This window comes from Clarias gariepinus, chromosome 5, assembly GCF_024256425.1.
Source record: "Clarias gariepinus isolate MV-2021 ecotype Netherlands chromosome 5, CGAR_prim_01v2, whole genome shotgun sequence".
NCBI classification, from domain to species: Eukaryota; Metazoa; Chordata; class Actinopteri; order Siluriformes; family Clariidae; genus Clarias; species Clarias gariepinus.
The window spans coordinates 37,993,340-38,015,000 of NC_071104.1; the positions used below are offsets into that span (position 1 = coordinate 37,993,340).

The following is a 21,661-nucleotide window of genomic DNA, read 5'->3' on the forward strand; positions in this document are numbered from 1 at the left end:
ACCTTTGCTCGCTGGGAACTGGGCCTTTGCTCTTTGGATACTGGGCCTCTGCCTTCTGTGCACAAGGCCTCTGCCCTGACTGCAATCTCTCTCCACCAATGGACACAATGATCAAACCAAAAGTCCTGCAGCTGTGCAGTGACCATGCGTCCCACAGGGCCACCTTATTTGAATAAATCATCAATCGTTACATCTTATTGAACATCATAACAGCAAATAAACAAATTACACAGCTCCTTCAATCTGCATTCTGTAGTTTCTCATCTTCGTTGAGCTGGGAAACAGTTTGCAATTTGCTTTGTTTTGCATTGCCAGAGAGTAAACAAGAACGAACAGCTCTGTCTCACTCATCATTTTTCTCTCCGCTGTAGGCATCATCCTGTCCGTCCTCCCACTCACTCACTCACTCACTCACACACTCGGAGCTCGGCGAGCGCTCGCGTCTGCACTTCTGTCTGATTACGGATAAATGTTTTACTTGGAAATGCTTGTGTTTTGCTATTAACGAGCCTTCATTATCACAGAGGAAACTATAGAAGTTACACACATTCAGTGATATTTTGATTATTGTGGGTAATAACTGCTTCTGGTACTCTTTGTGCAGGACTAGGTTATAGAAAATGATGTGCTGCAATAAACTGATCTTATTGGTTATAACTAAATTACTTTGAAACAAAAATCTGGAATGGTGACACTGCAGTGTTTTGAGGAAGCGTCAGCTCCAGTGAAGAGCTTGTCCCATAACAGTACTTAAGCACTCCTTAAACACTAAAAAACCTGAATCGATCTGTAGAGCTTCATTAAAACAACATTGACAGAGTAGTGAAGGCGCCATGCATTGTGGGTAATAAATCAACCTGTGTGTCACAAGGTCACCATTTCTCCTGAATCCAAATTACTGTGCTATAAAGTAAGACCTCAGTGAACCCAAACACACACACACACACACACTCTCTCTCTGGCTGGTTTAACTTTACAAGGTTGTAGTGACACAAATCAGATTTACCTCCCTAATGAGCTTGTTTCATAGCTGTGTTGTTAAAACGCTGTACTATTCTGGTTGCTTAGCCAAGACTTAAAGCAATCAGGAAAAATCCATTGTGCAATGTGATATTTCTTTTTTTTTTCTTTTAGTGATGTTATAAACTAAGAAAGTTGCAATCCCGAGAACAGACCTGACTAATGTCTACTGCGTGCCTGGCTGTGCCATGAAGTCATAAAGTTATAGCTTTGTTGTAAGTTGTATGTAAATTTTTTTTCCAGGTGACTATGTGGTATTTGACTATATTTGCCCTCCAAGATCAATTAAAACATATCTCCTTCTATCTATCTGTCTCTACCTATTTATCTATCCATTCATGCGGATATCCATGGTCCCTCAAATTGACTGGCAATGAAGCTGAGTATCCGTTCAGTGTTCACTAGTAGAGCTCTAAGTAACATTAGTTTCTTTGTGCACCATTGCACACAGCAAGGTCCATAAAGACATGGATGAGCGAGTTTGGTCAGGAAGAACTTGAGTCCTCACCCTAAACCTGAAAGGATACCTTTGGGATGTATTAGAGTGGAGAGTGCGAGCCAGGCCAGCTTATCCAACATCGGTGTGTTGTTGTTGGTCTTTTGGTTGGTCCTGGTAAGTGGTCGCCACAGCGGACCATCAGGTCCACACATACAAGTTGGCACAGGGTTTACGCTGGATGCCCTTCCTGCAATGCATCGAGTCCCTGGGGTTTGGGCACTGCCTGGGAATCAAACCCGGGCCTGCCGCATGGCAGGCAAACTGAGCCACCACTCACTCACTCACCATCTATACGGTTTTATCCTGTATTCAGGGTCGCGGGGGGCCTGGAGCCTATCCCAGGAGGCTTAGGGCATAAGGCAGGGTACACCCTGGACGGGGAGCAAATCCATTGCAGGGCCCACACACATATACATACAATCACTCACACACTACGGGCAATTTGGGAATGTCAGTTAGCCTAATCTGCATGTCTTTGGACTGTGGGAGGAAACCAGAGTACCCTGAGGAAACCTATCAAGCACGGGGAGAACATGCAAACCATGCACACAGAGACGGAAATCGAACCTGGATTGGGAATTGGATGTTTTACTCAATTCACTCAATACTAAATATTATATGCATGTGAAGGCAGGCGAGCGAACACTTTCGGCAATATAGTTTATTTGTAAATTTCGCAGACACCAAAAATCCAAAACGACATAAATTTATCTCATTACACATATGAGCAGCTGACGGTTAAGAGCCTTACTTAAGGGCCCAATGGAGGAAGCTTGGATCAGACTTTCGATGAATAGTCCAAGACCTTAACCACTAAGCTACAACTGCCCTCATAATATCCCACTAATAATCAGAATAATATCCCAATCAGGATAAATCTGCATTATGGAAACACCTCAGTCAGACCCGATTCAGCTGATCAGAATGATTTTTTAATGGGAATGAGAGGTTTGGTGTAAACCTTCAACAATGTGATCTTGACAGATGTCCCCCCATGTGGTTTTGCTTTGGAAAAAAACATAACTTTAATATTTCGTATTGTGAAGCGCATTGTCCCATAGGAAATAATGTAAATGCAGATAATCTGCTCCAGCCACCCAAAATATTACCAATATTACCCATTTCCAACCCTATAATCATATTTTTTGTATATAAAAACATTAGAAACATTTAAAAAAGACATGTAAAAGCTGCTTGAAAAAACAAACAAACTAAAAGCGACTCCGTTCTCTTCTTGCTTTCATGTTACATTTTTGAGACCCATGGTGCTATGGCTTCACTAAATCTTGCACAAAATGCAAGACATCGCCCCCAGACATTGTACAATAAAACTAAAAATAAAGTGATTATTAGCCTGATTCTGATCAGATCACTCTTATTTATAGCAGTTGTATTGTTGAAAAGTTTTTTTCTGAGAATACAGTGATGAGCTGCTCTATCAATCTACCACTATAGGCATCGTTATGTCGATGTTCATGCAGTGGAAAACCCAAACCTTAAAACCCTTACATTGACTGTAACAAAACACTGAAACTAAAGACTCCTCCCAAAATTATTCAATTCATAAAAACAATTCACAATATCAGTGACAACTGTATAAGATTCAGTCCTGAACAGTGCCTCCTGGTGACCTGTAGAGTTACCGCTCACTCGTACAGGGTGTATAAAGCTGGCAGGAGTGAGCACTGGCCCAGATTCAGGTGCCAAGATGGTGAATATCCACACTGGTCTGACTGGCATGGGGAGCCGGACATGGAGAGCGGTGAACAAAAAGCTCTTTCACGCTTCATGTTCCTGCGCCAAGCTTCAGGTATCAGAGAATGAACTCGGAAAAAGGTTTTCAGAACTGGTTTATGAGATTGCTTTCCTCAAAGGAACGAATAAATTGTCTTAAACCCATTTCATCTAAATAATATGTCAATTAGAGGTTAAAATAGTATTAAATTATAATACATTTTTAGATTCGAGTTGACATTTATAGCTTAAACAGCCAGCAGCGAATATAAACCAACACATGCGTAACAATATCCCAAAATCAGAGTGACATTTTGGAAGTCAAGCCGAGAGACATGGAGAGGAGGTTGGCATGGCAACCACAGGCCAGAAAACCTCTGAGTCAGGAAGTAAATTCTCTTTAATGTAATCACGCAGCAAAAACGCCCAACTCATTTATCAAACCTGGTTAAAAAAACTCATTATTAGTACTCAAGCTAATGTATGTGATATCCAGGAAAATCTATGAGACGTGTTCAAGTCAAAACCGAGACTCCATAATATAAAATACCACCGCAACACAAGTCACCTTGTGGTTGTTGGTCTTGTCATCTGCTCTATTGAGGGGTCGCCACAGCAGACCATCTGATCCACACAACAACTTGGAACAGGTTTTACCCCGTATGCCCTTCCTTATGCAACCCTCCCATTTTATACGGACTTGGGACACCGACATTGCATCCAGTACTGGGAATTGGGCAGAGTGTGGGAATTGAACTCAGACCTTCTGCATGGCAGGCAGGGAAAACCTACAACTAAGGCACTAATGCATAAGAGTGACAAGGGGTTATTTTATAAATCCAAGTTTTTTTTTCCCCATTTAAAGAGGCATTTTAAATTCAGATCGTCAGAAATAAACAAAGTAAAACATTCGTACCTTTAAATGAGTTATATTGTATATACACAAGTCATTTGTTAAATCTAGAACACAGAGTCCCCAGTTAACTATTTTAAGAAAGAACATACAGTATACTGTCCACGGCTAAAAAAAAAAAGTCACCACATGGATTAAGCTAAGCGAATAGTTAAAGGTCTAAATACTGTTACCTGTTGCAGCTCAACTATATTAATCCTTGCAGAAATTATCCAAAGGAAGATGATTGGCTTAGTTAAATCCAGATGTTTCAATTAAGGTCTCTTTCAATAAAATCTTTACATTTCATACATTTGAGGACCCGAAAATTTTCTGTATCTGTCTGGCAGTCCTTCTTTATTTGCCTGCAGTTAAACCTGAGCCATTCGATTCCCGTCTCTGTGTGCATGGAGTTTATATCTTCTCCCCGTGCTTGGTGGGTTTCCTCCGAGGACTCCGGTTTCTTTACACAATCCAAAGATTTGCAGGTTAGACTAATATGCATAAAATAATGAGATCACTAATTAAATTTAAACTCATCAGATTATTTTTGGCTTTAACCTTTAAACTATTTACCTGTATATTTACGTTAGTATTTTATATGGCAGACACCAGATCCCTGAAATAAACCCTACACCGTGCACTACATGCCGAAAACATCAGCAGGAGTCTGAACTAAATGCAGCATTAATAAAAATGCCAAAAATGTTGTCAATGGCCAACGGAGTGAATTTCCTGCACACTGTTAATAATGTATAACGCATAAGAACTGTATTAAAAAATCAGTCCTATATAACGTGCAGTATTTTCACTATAAAAGCAGTTTAATATGACATGGAAATGCAACTTTCTGTGATTTAATGAGAAGAATGTGGCACTTATTAATAATTCAGGCTCCATTATAACACGGAACGGCATAATGAGCTCAGAGCAGGGATCGCCACACTCGATTCCCGTTTTTCCTTGTTAAACCGCTACAGAGGAAAACGCACCGTTTAATTAAATGATAAAGCTCCTCACTATAGATCTATAGACATCATTTTGAAATGTTAAAATCGAAATAAAACATCTGTAAATGATGATGATGATGATGATGTCTGAGGATAACCTAAAGCAGTGAAAATGCTTTTATTCCAAGGACTATCAAGGAAATTAAGCTTGCCCTTTTTATGGCCCGCTCCGTAAGTATTGGAACGGAATTCTTTCCTTTTTTTTTTTTTTTTGCTAGTTAAAAATCCGGACGATAGAATATATTACAATTTACATCTGGATAACTTAAACAGTTTAGAATATGGTGAATTTGGTAGCAGACGACGCAATCTTTGGGTGAGCAAAAGTATTGGAACAAACCGTTTTAAAGTAAACCGTGCTTAACACTGGATTGAGTATCCGTTGTTTGCAATTACTGCATCCATTCGGTGACACCAGTGACATCATAAAACTCCTCTTTCAGAGCGACTAACTCATATAGAAGCCACACCTCCTTGAGGTACTGCGGCCACACCTCCATCACCTGCATTAAGACACAGAGGCCACGCCTTTTTTGTCACATATAAAAAAATAGTTCGACTTGTATTAATCCCGGATAAATAAATTATGTCTCTTTCTGTGTGTCTGTCTGTCTCTCTCTCTCTCTCTTGGTGTCTGACTCACTCTGTTGCCTCTATTGCTGCATTGCAGAGCTCTCAAATCACTGCAGGAGGCTGGGCCCCACACACACACACACACACACACAGTGTCTTGAAGGCAGATATGGGAGTGAAAAAGCGACAGCAGAGCAGCACAGAGACAGACTGCCATCCACCGGGGACTCGGTGTACAACCAGTGCTGCTTTATGAGCGTCCCGGCGCAATCCTACCAACACATCAGCCTTTAGAATGACCAGTTTGACAGATAAATGGAGCCGACTGCGGCCTTATATAACTTTATTACTGAAGTATAGAGAGAGTGGAATAAATGTTCACAATGATATACAATACCGGGCAAAAGTTTGGATTTATTTTCTACATTCTAGAACAATACTGGATTTTTTGTAAAACTATAAAATAACACATACGGCATTGGGTAATTATGTAACAACAATCAGTAATTTGTTATTTTAAGACATGAAGTTCGGCTGTTCTGAAACAGTTCTCACAAGAACAGTATTGTGTCGAGTTCATTTGTAAAACCCATCAAGCTCCATGATGAAACTGTCTCTCATGAAGACCTTCCCAGGAAAGCAAGACCAAACCCGAGCTCTGCTGCAGAGGAGAAGTTCATTTAGAGTCACCAGCCTCAGAAATCATCAATTAACAACCAGAACCTCAAAGCCGAAACTTTATTTCAAGCTTTTTTTGCCATCTTGTTAACTTAGAGAAAAATTTAGAGGATTTTATGGGACAGATTGTTTACAGCATGAGAACTTGTCTCATCTATATAAATAAAAGAAAGGTTTTGTCTGTATGTTGGTCAGAACTCACTCTTTCAATGATATCCTTACGTTTAATACATTGGACGACCAGAAAAATGTTCTGTCTGTATGTCCGTCTAGACAGAATCTTGCAGTACTTAGATCTCTGCCTGAAGTTTCACCATAAATAAAATCAAAATGTTGAGTAAAAGTGATGTTATGATCAGTTATGTGTGAGATTTAATAATCTACTTTATAATAATCTACTAATGCGCTACTGTCTCAATGTAAACACACACCTGCACCAATAGATATTAATTAGAAAAGATAAACTGAATATTTTTACTGGGATTAGTTCATATTTTCACTTTGGCTGAAATAACAGCGCTGAAGTGGTATAAGTGAATTTTAATACGCTGGAGTGGTTTTAAGACAAAACTTCATCTTTATCCTTTGATCTACTTTTTCCATTTCTCATCTGTGATTCACTCTCCGATTACCGAACAGGGAGTGTATTTGTCAAAGAAGGACAACTTAGGCGTAAGATACTCAACCTTACAGAATGGGATTTCTTTGTATTAATAAGTTAGACAGAGATGTCTGCTGTACAGACAGACAGACAGACAGACAGAAAGACAGACAGACAGACATGTACGTGGGCTTCAACCTGATATAATAATACAGTGAAACCTTGGCACAAACTCCGCATCTCATCGTGAGTCAAACCGCATAGGTGAGATGGGGTATAACAGAAACACTCCTATGTCTGGATTTTAATCAAAAGTAAAGTGCAGGTTAATTTGTTTTATTTTACTTTACATTTGTATTAATTATTTTTATATGAATATGTTTGGGTTGTGGAGTTTTCATTATTTCTCATTAGGGAAATTTGCTTTGATATACAAGTGCTTTAATATAAAAGCACGCTTCCGGAACAAATTATGCTCGCAACCCAAGGTTTAACTGTATCACTGATTACATTAAAGCTGATCACATTATTTTCAGCTTTAACCTGTTAACTATTTCTATAAACTCTAACCATCAACGACAGGAACTTATTAATAAGTGAAATAAAATCAAAGTATAAACGTTTAAAAAGTGTGACGTGTTGGTCATTAATTAACTAAAACTGTAATCATTGACAATAAGTGTGGTATAAAACTGAATGGATTATTGTGCTGGTTTATATAAGATACGGATCATCACGTCACTATCGTCTTACTCCTCACTCGTTTCTGTTTAACAGTATTTAATATTCGCAGAATAATGCAGTAACTCTACAATAATAAGTACCAGCTCAGCAAAGCGTATTTGTTAAGTAATGACACAAGCTGAGTGTGTTTCTTAGATCGGTGTACTGTAAAGAAGAAAAAGAAAAAAAGAAAGTGACAGCTCGATTAAAACAGACTGAAACAGATCAGACTGAAACACTTCAACAAACTGAAACAGATCAGACTGAAACACGGAGGGAGCGAGTGTGTAACCAGTCTTATGTAATCGCTTGCAGGTACTGATGTCGGTCTTGTGGTCGTGTGTGTCTGTGTATTCATCTCATGATGCTCAATAACAATCTGTCACAGGGACGGCAGATCATTCCCCAGCCGGCCGTCGTGATGGATCACAGGCCCGTGAACTGCGGGAGAGCCGTCTAATTCTTCCAGCGTGAGTCAGGAGAGTAATAAACAAAATGGCTGCTTTGTGTTAACACAAGCTCATGTTTGTCACGCTCCATATACTCATATAATAAACACGTCATTCTGTGTGCGCACACACACACACATACACACACGCACATACAATCCTGTAACTGTCACGTTAATAACGTCTTACAAATGTGGATTTGTTTATTTTATATAGAAGGGTAGGGGGCGCTGTTACTCAATCTACTTATATCTATTGTAACGTTTAATGTTTTTCGAACATCTGCAAGTTTCTCTTCTCACGTGAGGCATCTACAAACAGTCGCTCTCCGTCTTCATCCTCTCGCTCCTACTGAATCCTGCAGCATTAGAACGAGCTGAGTGAGTATTCATACACACGCATGAAGGATGATCATTACCGAGACGTTCGCTCTCATGGACTTCTCACAAGCAGCTGATGAGGACGACAAAAACATATGAGTGTGTGTGTGTGTATGTGTGTGTGTGTGTGTGTGTGTGTGTGTGTGTGTGTGTGTGTGTGTGTGTGTGTGTGTGTGTGTGCGTGAGCTAGCATGAGCACACCTCTGCCTTCAAACCACTTCACCATGAATATGTCCATTAAACACTTTACAGACTCAACACCCACCATCTGTTTCTGATAGACAGATAGCCAGAGAGAAACAGACAGACACAAAGAGAGAGAGAAAAACAGACAGATAGATAGACAGATAGACAGATAGATAGATAGATAGATAGATAGATAGATAGATAGATAGATAGATAGACATTGAAAGGGAGAGACAGACAGACAGACAGACAAACAAACAGAAAAAGAGAGCAACAGAAACAAATAGACAGACAGAGATAGACTGACAGACAAATAGATAAAGAGACAGCTATACAGACAATGAGAGAGAGAGAGAGAGACACACACAGACTAAAATACAGACAAAAAACAAAAAGAAAGACAGACAGACAAAAGGGAAACAAGAGATGGAGAGATAGACAGACAGACAAATAGACAGCCGGTCATACAGACAATGAGAGAGAGAGAGAGAGAGAGAGAGAGAGAGAGAGAGAGAGATAGATAGATAGATAGATAGATAGATAGATAGATAGATAGATAGATAGATAGATAGATAGATAGATAGATGAGCTGTTAAGGGTTAAACAGAGAGAAAGAGAGAGAGACAGAGTGAAAGAGAAGAGCAGTGTTTATTATATTTGGGTTTTTATTCCGGTGTCACGCTTATTCCCACGCTCACGGCCCACACACAGCTTTTAGTGCATCTATAACAGGCTCTCTCTCTCTCTCTCTCTCTCTCTGTCTCTCTGTGTCTCTCTCTCTCTCTCTCTGTCTCTGTGTCTCTCTGTCTCTCTGTCTCTCTCTCTCTGTCGCTAAATAATACCATCTTATGCTTCCATGTTTTTGTTCTTACAAACCTGCCCTCCTCACGGTCCCTCAGGAGAAGATGTCATTACTGAATCCTCAGCAGGAACAGATCCATGTAGGTTTCAGCATCGGTGTGACGGCAGCTCTGTGTGTATCTCACATGCTCTCATTCTAATCCCGCATTATTATCTCTATACTGTATATACTGTACAGCAGCACAGCTCTGTGTGTATGTGTTCTGGGAAAAAAACAACAGCTACTTTGTATTTCATTTCCTGAAAAATGGCTGAAATTTAGTGAGGGCACTTCAGGGGAGAAAGAAAAGAATAAATCAAATAAATTTAAACGAAATAGGAGAAAAGCATAAAATACTCGCCCTCGAAAGCTCGGAGCAATCCAATTATTAGACTCTGGGTGAAGGGGTTTTACCTGTCCAGGTAGTGATGACCTCCAGGGGATGATGCCGGCTGTGTGTTTGGGGTGTCTTGAGTGTGTTTGGAGGCTCTGCTGCGGAGTCACTCAGAGCGCCAACGTGATGAGGAGAAGAGCGAAGAGAGGGAAGTTTACACCTGCAGCCAGAGAGAGAGAGAGAGAGAGGGAGAGAGAGAGAGAGGGAGAGAGGGAGGGAGAGAGCAGAACAAATGATGGGTCATTAGTTTGACAAACTGGATCCTGTGCATCACACACGCAGGTGTGTGTGTGTGTGTGTGTGTATGTGAATATGAAGCGGGTATAAAGGAATGCACATCTGTTTGAGCACATCAGTCTAATCCTTCTCACACACACACAAACATCAGGTAATAAATAAACTGTACATATAACAGTTACCTGTCTAAACAAAGACAATAAAAGAAATAATAAAAAAAAACATTGTTTTTTTTGCTGCCACACAACATGAGTACGCATCACTACGGCACACAAGGCAGTGCGGGATGGTTTCTGTTCTTAATGCAACAGCGAGATGTTCCTTCAGGGTCTTCACCCCTTGTCTGTTCATTGCCCCGAATATCTACTAAATCATCGATTTCACTCTCCCTCCACTGACTACTTCCTCTGCTGTCCTGCACTGTTGGAGATGACATGGCAAAGAAAAAAAAAGTTGCATGAATTCTGATCTGATCACTCGGCCTTAAGTTCATCATTTGAAGATTGCTCAAGCGAACATCTAGAGGAGGTTCGTTTCACCACCTAGGTGCCAAAACGGAAAAGAGTCTAGGTGCATGTCCTCCTTGATCTCAGTGAGGGTGGGACCAGCCGAGCCGATATATCCAATCTACAGTAGGACCGCATACGAAAGTAATTCGATCTGCAAAATATTACATTTGTGCGTTTAGACATCCCTAAAGGGATAGGGGTAAAAAAATTAAAAATCAGATTTTGGTGCCTTCAGGCTGATAACGTGAGCAAACCTGTCCACAAAGCCAGCCCCATGTAGACATGGTGCCAACTCAGGATCTAACAACAAGCAGACAGTTGTGCAGACATTTTGTGTTCATTATGTATTCACAATATTTATTCTTTATTATTTTGTTTAGTCATGTGGCACTACAAATGATTAAACTGTAATAAAACACCAAGGAAACACTGTGATTAAGATAATCGCGCTTATTTTGATTAAGATATAGTTATGTGGGTTGCACTTAAACTGGTATTGTGGATAGATCGTGTGGATAAAAGTCAGAAAGGTCTTAAGATAAAGTACAGATAAAGTACCAAAAAGGTCCGATCAATAAAATATTCTTCGAGCCAAGGTCCGATTGTCATGTTTGCTTTAGGATTCAGATAAACGCAGTTATTGTAAGTATATAAGAATTAAGCTAATTGATATTTCCATAGCATTGTCATTTTTAGTAACTAAGATATACAAACAACAATCTTTAATCAATCTTTAAAGAATGCTTCTGGCCTGTAAATGAATGGGAAATGACTCCGGTTGCTCTGTCATACTGGGCTCTCAATTCGGGTATTTTACACGCCCTCACCTCGGACTGCTGCGGGGGTGTTTGCTCTAACGACCTGTGCTTTATCTCATAGTAACACTATTATATATTACTGCTTTTTATTAGTGCCACGGTTTCGGAAGGGGTTTTAAACTTCCGGTGAGAAGAATAAACATACATCGATCTGTCTATTCATCTTTAAAGGTTCAGTTTTCATAGTTTACATTCCTTTTTTTAATAAACTACGCTGTGTCGTGTGTTCAGTTTCTTCCGCGCACACTGTGTATACATGGTAAACTATCGCGTTGATTGGATCTGATGAGTGACACGTAAAGCCACGCCCACCCAGAGGGAACAAGTACATATTAAATACCCTGATTTATCTGAAAAGCATCAGGGTCCGGATAGAACTGTCACTCGGTCCGGGATCAGGACCGCAGGTCGTCATTTAGTGATGCCTGAGCTAGTAGGAGCACCCTCAGAAACAGAGAGGGTACTAACTGTGTGGCTGCTTGTCACTGAGGTATTATGCTCGAGGGTACTTTTTTCCTACCCTACCCAGTTTAAACAGCCTGTTATGTCATAATGTTAATGTAGGTGACCTTTAAAAATAATTAAGGACCAGTCTTGTGGATTTAATTAGCTTTTAGAGTAGTGCATCACACTAAAGGTCCACAACATACATCGTTTCAGGTAAAATATACACATTAATGGTGCAAAAGATGATAAAGCTTGAATCCTGATGATGCGAAAAGAAACATCCCTCTTAGGTTTGTGGTGTCTAAAAGAAGTTGGATAAAACCTTCTTCTGCGTGTGTTACGCTGCCCCAAGTTGCATGTTTTAGCCTTACATTTGGGCATTTTGGCAGACGCTCTTATCCAGAGCGACTTACATTTTTATCTCATTATACACCTGAGCAGTTGAGGGTTAAGGGCCTTGCTCAAGGGCCCAACAGTGGCAACTTGGTGGTGGTGGGGTTTGAACCTGGGATCTTCCGAACCGTAGTCCAATGCCTTAACCACTAAGCTACCCCTGACCCCCTTCAGGCCTTCAGGCTCCCCAGCTCATAGCCGTGATGTAACAAGGGAGAGCTGGCTGGTGGGAAAGAGCTGGTACTATAGGTAAACAAATAAAGCAACTTCCAGCTGAGGTCAACAGTGGCACCTTGGCATTGATGGGATTTGCACCCACAACCTTGTCCTTTGCAGTCCAACCACCAGGCTTCGTAATATTCAGAACCACCAGTGAACATGCTGGATGTAGCAGAGCTCCCTAGACCCTCTCTGATAGAATTCCTGTGTTGTCTCAGTATGACTGAGAAATGACTTAAGAGTTTAAGGAGTAAGTTTTCGTATGAATAAGAATGTACTTACGGCATAAACACTGTTTGTTCTTCGCAATCAAGTTGTCTATTTGCAGTAAAAAGCACTGGCGCTGTTCTATTTGTGTATGCTAAACACTTCAAGATGACTCTCAGCAACTGTGCCTAATATCTAACAGGAAAGAAATCCTCAGCGCTAAAAATAAAGAAAGCGTACTATTATCATCTCTGAGTCTCACAAACATTTTACATTTCATTCATTTGCATAATCCCACGACCGTGGCAATAGTCCAGGAGAATTATCAGAATGAAGATCTTCATTTATTAGGACATGACAGCAGTTTCACATGCTTGTCATGTGCATTAAGCAGCCCTCATAACCTCCTAATGCTCTTTTTAAAATGCATAAAAATGTATTAATTAGTAGGATGCTGACGAAGATTACTCCAGTCAAGAGTCATGCGTTCTCTATAGTGCTTATCCTGTACAGGGTCGCCGGGGACTGGAGCCCATCCCAGGAGCACCGGGGGGGGGGGGGCGGGGTACACCCTGGATGAGATGATAATCCATCACAACACAAACACATTATGGGCAATTTGGAAGCGCCAATTAGTCTAATCTGCATGGCTTTGGACTGTGAGAGGAAACCAGAGGAAACCCACCAGGCACATGCAAACTCCATGCACACAGACTCGGAGAAGTAATCGAACCCTCCACCCTTGAGATGCAAGGCCACAGTGCTAACCACTACATCATGTTCTATTTCTCATGTCTTTAAACCCAGTAGTCTAGACATGGTTTAAAAATCCAATACCTGCTGCTTCTACTCGAGAGAAACAGTGGGGATGATTTTGATTAACGTTCCCAGTGTAAATACTAACATTGTAGAACACAATCCACTGTGGACATGAACCGTGTGACCACTTTTCACAAAATATGCTTACCGTACTGTACATATACTGTAAGAGCTGTACTGCTGTGGATGGGAGCAGAGTCATATTGAAATAGACCACACCCATAATGATAAGAAAGCAAATTGTGATTTAGAAAAAAACTACAGTACTGATTTGGAGAGATTTACTCTGAGAGGACAAGCAGAACTTTTAGGGCTAAATAAATAAATAAATTTTTATTTTAATTTATTTATCCACCCCTGCTCCCCCATCACACCACAATGGGAGGGCAGGGGTAGATTGGTGGGTAACATGTTGTACTGCTGATCAGGAAGCCCCCGGTTTGAGCCTGGGTGCTGCCGAGCTGCCACTGTTGGACTTTTGACCAAGGTCCTTCACCCTCAGATACCGTCGAACTGGCACAGAAACTACTGATATGGACCCCTGGGCCAGGAGTAGCTCAGTGGTTAAGGCATTGTACTATGGTTCGGAAAATCTCAGGTTCAAACCCCACAACCACCAAGTTGCCACTGTTGGGCCCTTGAGCAAGGCCCTTAACCCTCAACTGCTCAGATGTGTAATGAGAAAAATGTAAGTCGCTCTGGATAAGAGCGTCTGCCAAATGCCCAAATGTAAATGTACTGATATACCTCCAGGGTGGGGAGTATCTGTCGCCAGGTGGCAAGTAGACGGACCTTTTTATCTTTCCTTTCACACCATATTAGAGCCACCACTTTTTCCTAAAAAGGGAACTTAATATTTTAAGTCATTTTAGATGTTCAGATAAGTCTCGAGTATGTGGAGAAAAAAACCCTGCAATTTATTATTACGTTCCCTTTTTTTTATTTGGCCTGGGCTTAAACAAGCATATTAGAACAAGAGCCCCTTTCAATAGACTGATTAAGTAACAATCTACATATTATTTTCCTTTATTTTGTTTGTCAGAAATGCGGGTAAGAAAAGCCTAAAAACTGTGAAATGCTTGATAACATCCCGAACATGACCAACATTAGAAGAATGCACTTCCACAAAGGAGTGCCCGAAGAGAGTGCATTTAAAGCTACAGACACTGAAACAGCACTTTTAAAAAAGGGGTGAAACAAAAAAAAATTAACCAACCAGGATCTGAAGCAGCTAAAATATTAACACAATTATTTTGCAGCTGTATAACTTAAATTTATTGGATTTTGCAGACGTTACTATTCAAATCAACTTATATTTAACTCATTATACTGTACATACAGTATGAGCAGTTGAGGGTTAAGTTCCTTGTTTATGGGCCCAAGAGGTACAAATTGGTGGTGCTGGGATTTAAACCTGGAACCTTCTGATCAGTAGTCCAACACATAAACCACTAAACCACCCTTTAGTGTAATTCTCAGAACTTGCTTAACTATAAGTTGTTCTATAATGTGTATTGAAGACTTTTATTTCATTATTTGCCACCAAATTGATATTTACTAGCAAAAGAAATAAAGGCCCGGTGTGTATTGGTGCATCTGCTATGACTCTCAGAGGTTATAAGTGTAATTAAAGTAAAGACAAATGGAGGGCAAAGCACAGGCAGGAGCTAAGACTGACCTCAAGGCCTGCAACCTACAAATCACAGGTGCCACGCGCCAAGCTGTAGCGCTTCCTCCTGCAGCGCTCAAATGGATGGCCACATTAACGCGGAGCCCTGAATTGTCTACGACATGAAGTTGGCTGTAAATTCCAGCTGTAATTTCCCCATGCATGCTGGCCTGCTGCTCTATAAAACATAACTACTGAAACATTTTATGGGGTTCCACTGGCTCGCTGGGTGTAAACACTTTTATACAGAAGACAGTCTGTAATATAGGGCAGAGCGTCTCCATGTGGAAAGAGGAAACTCGTTACAGGGTTCCTGCATAAAACTTGTAAGGGCTCGCCCAAAAGGTCAACCCGAGGAGCCCTTTAGGGGAAGTGTGACAGGGATTCATTTTCTGACACATTACCCAGATATTCCTATTATTACCCTTTTTATTAAGATTTTATAGCCAATGTGGTAGTTTACTACATTTGAAGCTTCACCGATTTACATGATTTATGGCACCTTATCCAGAGCGACCTACGGTAACATTTATTTCCTTATACACAGATTACATTTCTACAAGGGACGTTTAAGTCATCTTCAAGTTCAAGCTCCCTGTATTTCTCTATATAAACCCGTGCTAGACGAAGGCACTCATCCCAGTCTTTCACTTCCGTACTGTGTTTAAAGTCTTCTGTAAAAGTCAATCATTTTTACACTTTCATTCACCAGGAATTGTATCACAAGTCCCGGGTTTGACTTGATATGAATAACATTTATCTCCTTATACACTTCCTGGCCAAAAAAAGATCACCATTTCAGAAATATTTATTATTATTATTATTATTATTATTATTATTATGTACTGTATGTCCAAGATACAGGGATAGTGTTGGCGCTTCAACTTCGAGGCAGAAATGTGGTTTGAAAAAAAAATCATGAATAAAGATCACTTAAATGCTTGATCACTTCAGTTTGCTAAGGATGAAAGTGATGGGCGTGTCAGGGTGAGAAGAGAAGCACATGAAGCGATGCTCCCATCATGCATCATGTCCACTGTACAAGCCTCTGGAGACAGTGTTATGATCTGGGGTTGATCAGTTACTCAGGTCTAGACTCAGTAACGTTATGGGGCAATAAAATGAAGTCAGCTGACCACCTGAATGTACTGAATCACCAGGTTATCACATCTCTGGAGGTTTTCCTCTTTCCTGATGGAAAGGCATATTCCAGGACTCAGGGTGTGATAACGTGGCTCTGGGAGTGCGAGAATTCTTTTTCATACATGAATTCGCCACCATATTGTGCATTGCACCGTAATCAACGCTAAAGGCAATTAATGAAATCTTGGACTTTTTATTAGCAGCAGTGGATCAAGGGCCTAACCTCGACCTGCTTCCTCTGGCCCATTGGAAGTGTTTTATGAGTTTAAGAAATAAAGACGTGATACATAACATTATAAATATTTATTTCCATGTATTCTTAAACATCTGTCCTAAGGGCTTAATTAAATACAATTAAAAAGAAGTTGCCAAATCTCAAAGCTCTAGTGTGTTTGATTATTGAGGCAGGGGACCAGAATTAATTCTTACTGTAACATGTGTTCCTGTGGAATGTGGAGTTTGGCATCGTTAATATTTAATCATCATCATCATCATCATTATAATACTAGTTAGTGTGCATTATACAGTTTAGGATTTATAATAAAGTTCTCTCTGAATGTGTACAGGTTTGGCACCGGCGTGTGAGGGAGTAAGACATGCGCTCACGTAATTGTAAAACGTCAGGAGGGAGCTGAGATGGAGTATCGTTCACTTTAACCTTCATGTGGATCTTTAAAAAATCGTGGTACATAAATGGACTTATGATTTATGCGCATTTTAAGGTTAAAGATAAAAAACTATAGATATAAAAAATGTGTGTGTTTAAGAGAAGAACCCCAAAGAGAAGAAATGGGCCCCTGCAATACCGTTTTTTTCCCCAGAAAAATCATCATAATCATGACGTCCAGCACTCTTTCTGGAGCACTCTGAACACTTTTAGTGTCTCTTTATTTGATCTTTATTTTGACTTTTGTGATAGACCTTGTGCTGATTAACAAGAACATCTTACATATAATAAAACTGTACAGTTGCCGTGTCTGTACATTGAAGATATTTGTGAAAAAAATAATTTAGGGGACAAAAGATTAGTAACAGAACACATAAAGATGGTTTTTGGAATTTTTGTCTGTCTGTTTGCTTGTGCACGCATCTTATAAAAACTACTGAATGAATTTTAATGGGGTTATCACAGGTTAGGCGGCACGGTGGTGTAGTGGTTAGCATGTCGTCTTCGGGTTCGATTCCCAGCCAGGCTCGATTCCCGTCTCTGTGTGCATGGAGTTTGCATGTTCTCCCTGCGCTTGGTGGGTTTCCTCCGGGTACTCCGGTTTCCTCCCACAGTCCAAAAGATGCAGTGTAGGTGTGTGAATGGGTGTGTGTGTGTGTGTGTGTGTGTGTGTATGTGTGTGCCCTGCGATGGATGCCCTGAGCCTCAGGGACCGTGAATACAGGATAAAGCAGTAGGGAAGATGCAAAGGTAAGATACAGTATGCTACTTTGAAATTTAAATGGAAAACGCCTTTATATCATTTTTAAAAAATCAACCTTTAAAAACATCATTAGTGCATCTCATAAAACTCGCTGTGTTTAAGTGTGCAAAAAAGTCACGGGACATCTAGTCATCTATAAAAACATTGTCTTGGATCTTTTTATGGTGCAGATTCGTGATGTGGTAAATCTCCTGATGCAAAAATCAACACCATTTGCATAATATTTCAGTAAACCTGTATTACATCATCATCATCCTCATCATCATCATCATGATCTCTGCTCGGAGCAAGACCGGCGGTGTACTGGTGCTGAAAGTGAACCGATTTTACCATCAACAGGTGAAGCAGAGTGACTCACGAGGAGTAAGAAGAGCAGTTAGACCAGCTGGAGAGAAGATCAGGGAAAAGTCATCTCTCTCTCTCACTCTCTCTCTTTCTCTCTCTGCCTCTGGAGACGTCAGCATTTTCTCTCCACTCAAAACAAGCGCCTTTCCTACCGTGACTCATCGACCACACATGACCTCCTCGCCCTCACTCTCACAACACACACACTCACACACTGCTCACCCACAGCATTGAAGCCACCTGTATGATATTGTGTAGGTCCTCCGAAAGCGCTCTGAGTCATCAAGGCATGGACTCTGGAGGTGCGTAACAAACGTTCAGGTAGGTGGAACAGGTCAAAGTAACATCCACTGAATACCTGGACACAAGGTTTCACAGCAGAACATCTCCCAGAGCATCACCCTGCCTCCTCCGCAGGCCCACCTTCCTCCCATGGTGCATCCTGGTGCCCCTGACCCTGGGTGAGTACTAACCACCGCACACCAGGATCACATCCCACAAGGCTTGATGTGTTCAAATCTGAAAACTGACCATATACTGGATGGATACTATATCGCACACTCGTTACATTCTAACCAGATGATCAGTCAATGATAATTAATTTTAGCGACGCGTTTCAGAAAAATAACTGAGACGAAAAGCGCACCCTGTTTATTACCTGTATACAGATTTAATCCGTTTCGGAGTCAAGTTCCTAATTGAGGTGAGATTTCGTATTATGAAACGCATTGTCCCATAGGAAATAATGTAAATGCAGATAATCCGTTCCAGCCACCCAAAAATATAACCAATATTACCCATTTCCAACACTATAATCATATTTTTTTGCATATAACAATGCTCGAAACATTTAGAAAAGATATGTAACTAAAGTAAAATATGAAATAAATAAACAATAAACCTTACTTAACCTTTATTTATAATTCATCTCGGCACTGGCTGCTTTAAAAAACAAACTGAAAGCGGCTCCCTTTTCTTCTCGCTAACCTTCCTGGGACTTGGAAGTGCGTCTTCACTAAATCTTACACAAAATGCAAAAAAAAAAAAAAAAAAGCTTTCCACTGACAGAAACAATTCCGGACATACATAAATTTCAGTTCTTAAGGCGAAAACTTTTAAGGCAGGGCGTCCGTATATGTTCTAATGTTATCCGCAGAATCGCTGGTGTCCCCAGCGTTGGGTTTGTAGACCACTGAAAGTTTTCATGTTTATGGATTTAATGTCAAAGCAGAAGCGTATAGATTAACTGTGTCCCAAAGGTCTCCACACAGAACATCACTAACATCACTAGTAAGGCGGACTGCAGCAGGCAGGTCTAGAAAAGCTCAGACCTCCAGCCTGGGCTCTCTGCTGCGGTCTCCACTCTGTCTCTTCAGGATGTCATTATGGGATTCTGGAGAAACTCTGCTGCATCGAAATTAGCTTCGGCGGTCTCTCAGCCTCGTTCCTGAGGCATCCCGGTCCCACACACACACACACACACACACACACACACACACACACACACATAGAGACAGCTGAGAGACCACCATGCTTAAACAGAAACAAAATGTGTACAGAAGGACCTCTGAGGAAGAGAGAGAGAGATAGATAGCGACAGAGCGAAAGAGAGAGAGAGAGAGAGAGAGAGAGAGACTCAGAGAGAGAGAGAGAGAGAGAGAGAGCGCTACTGAGAATTACAGTCGTGGTATCTGATGTGTTTTTGCGGGAGAGGAAGCAGATGGTGCTGAGTCTGCTCGTGCTGAACTGTGAGCTTGTCATGCTACAGCACTGAGAGAGCAACCAAAATACACACTCACACACACTCATACACACACACACACACACACACACACTCACACTCACACTGCTACCAAAACCACCGTATGTGCAGGCCACCATCCTTCACTCTCTTTTCTATTTCTATCTCTCCTTCTCTCTCTCGTTCTATAGCTCTCTCTCTCTCTCTTTCTTTTTCTTTCTTTCTCACTATGTTTCTCTCCCTTACTCTCTCTCTCTCTCTTACTTTTGTTTTCTCACTTTTTGTCCTGCACCCTTTCTTTCACTCCCTCTTTTCATTGCTCTCGAACTCTTTTCCACTCCTCTCTTTCTCTCTTCACTTTTTCTCCCTCCTTCTCTCATCCATTTGTTTTTCTCTCTATATCTATATCTCTAATTCAACCTCTCCCTCACTGTTTCTTTTCCTTTCCCTCTCTCTCTTTCTATCTTTTTCCGCTTTATTTTTGTCTTTCTTACTCTTTATTTTTCCTCTCTCTCTCTCTCTCTCTCTCTCTCTCTCTCTGCGGTGGTTTCGGGGTGTGTTACAGCAGCACTGTGTCTGATCAGAGAGATTAGACTCGACGTGACCCGGGCAGATCTGTGGCTCTGATCTCCAGCACAGGGACACGCCCACCCCGGTCTCCTGCCTCCTCTCGTCCTCCGTCCTCACACTCATTCAAAACAATCTCAGCATCTCTCCTTCCTCACTCTCCTTTATTTTCTCTCATTCACTTTTTACTGTTAAATTTTCCTTTACTTTTTGATCCATTTCCTTCCTTTCTCTTTTCATCTCTATCCCCTTTGTTTCCCTTCTGTCTCTTTCCTTTCCTTCGCTTTAATTTTCATCCTGTTTTCCCTTTTCATTTTACGTCCTTTCCTTTATTTCTTTGTATTTCCTACATTTATAATTATCTTTCCTTCATTTCTTTTTCATTTTTATCCCTCTCTTATTTACATTTTTTATTTAATTGTACGTTCCTTCATTTTTTTATCCCTTTCCACACATTTATTTCCCAGTTTTCCTGTTTCTCTTCTCTGATTCCACTTTCTATTTGTTTCGTTCTTTTCCTTTCATTTATTTTTCATCTATCACTTTCCCATTTTAACTTTCTTTTCATCCACTTCTTGCCCCCTTAAACTTTTAGACTTACTTTTCGATTTACATTTCCTTTTTCCATATCTCTTTCTTCTCCTCCTCCCTTTTCATTACTTCCCTTCCTTAAAGTTTTTACATCACAGGACGTTCTTTGTGTTTTGTGTTCTTCACTTTTTCATCAATGTTCTTTCCTCTTCTTTTTATATCACTTGCATTTTTTCCCATCAATTTCGATTCCATTTTTTTTTTTATCCTCCTATTTTAATACCTTTAAGTCCTATGGAGTCACTAACGAGATCTCGCAAACCATGTGGTCCCCTTTCTTTTTTAAAGAGCTCACGTCTCTCTCTCTCTCTCTCTCCATCCACATGATTATCCCTCCATCCCTGGGTCAGAGCTCCTACTGGTTTGTATCCTGATGTGACCAGAATGACGTGCTGGTATTCAGATGGCGTAATTCATGCGTAGCCACACACACACACACACACACACACACACACACACACACACTCGACAGATATATGAATACAGCATAAGGGACGTGGTGTTACTCTTAACACCTCGCTCTGGGTTATTTCCCTACTCTCTCTC

The 21,661-nt window shown here is 40.7% G+C and overlaps 1 protein-coding gene across 14 annotated transcripts in view; it reads right to left on the minus strand.

The window, feature by feature from the left end:
- The window catches only part of map2 (microtubule-associated protein 2), a 118,014-nt gene that overhangs the window by 45,211 nt on the left and 51,142 nt on the right, over nt 1-21,661 (minus strand). For all 14 annotated transcript variants that reach the window (XM_053496448.1, XM_053496451.1, XM_053496450.1 and 11 more), the window contains one exon: nt 10,001-10,140. The gene's annotated coding sequence lies outside the window, so the exon portion shown is untranslated. The remainder of the gene's footprint in view (nt 1-10,000; nt 10,141-21,661) is intronic.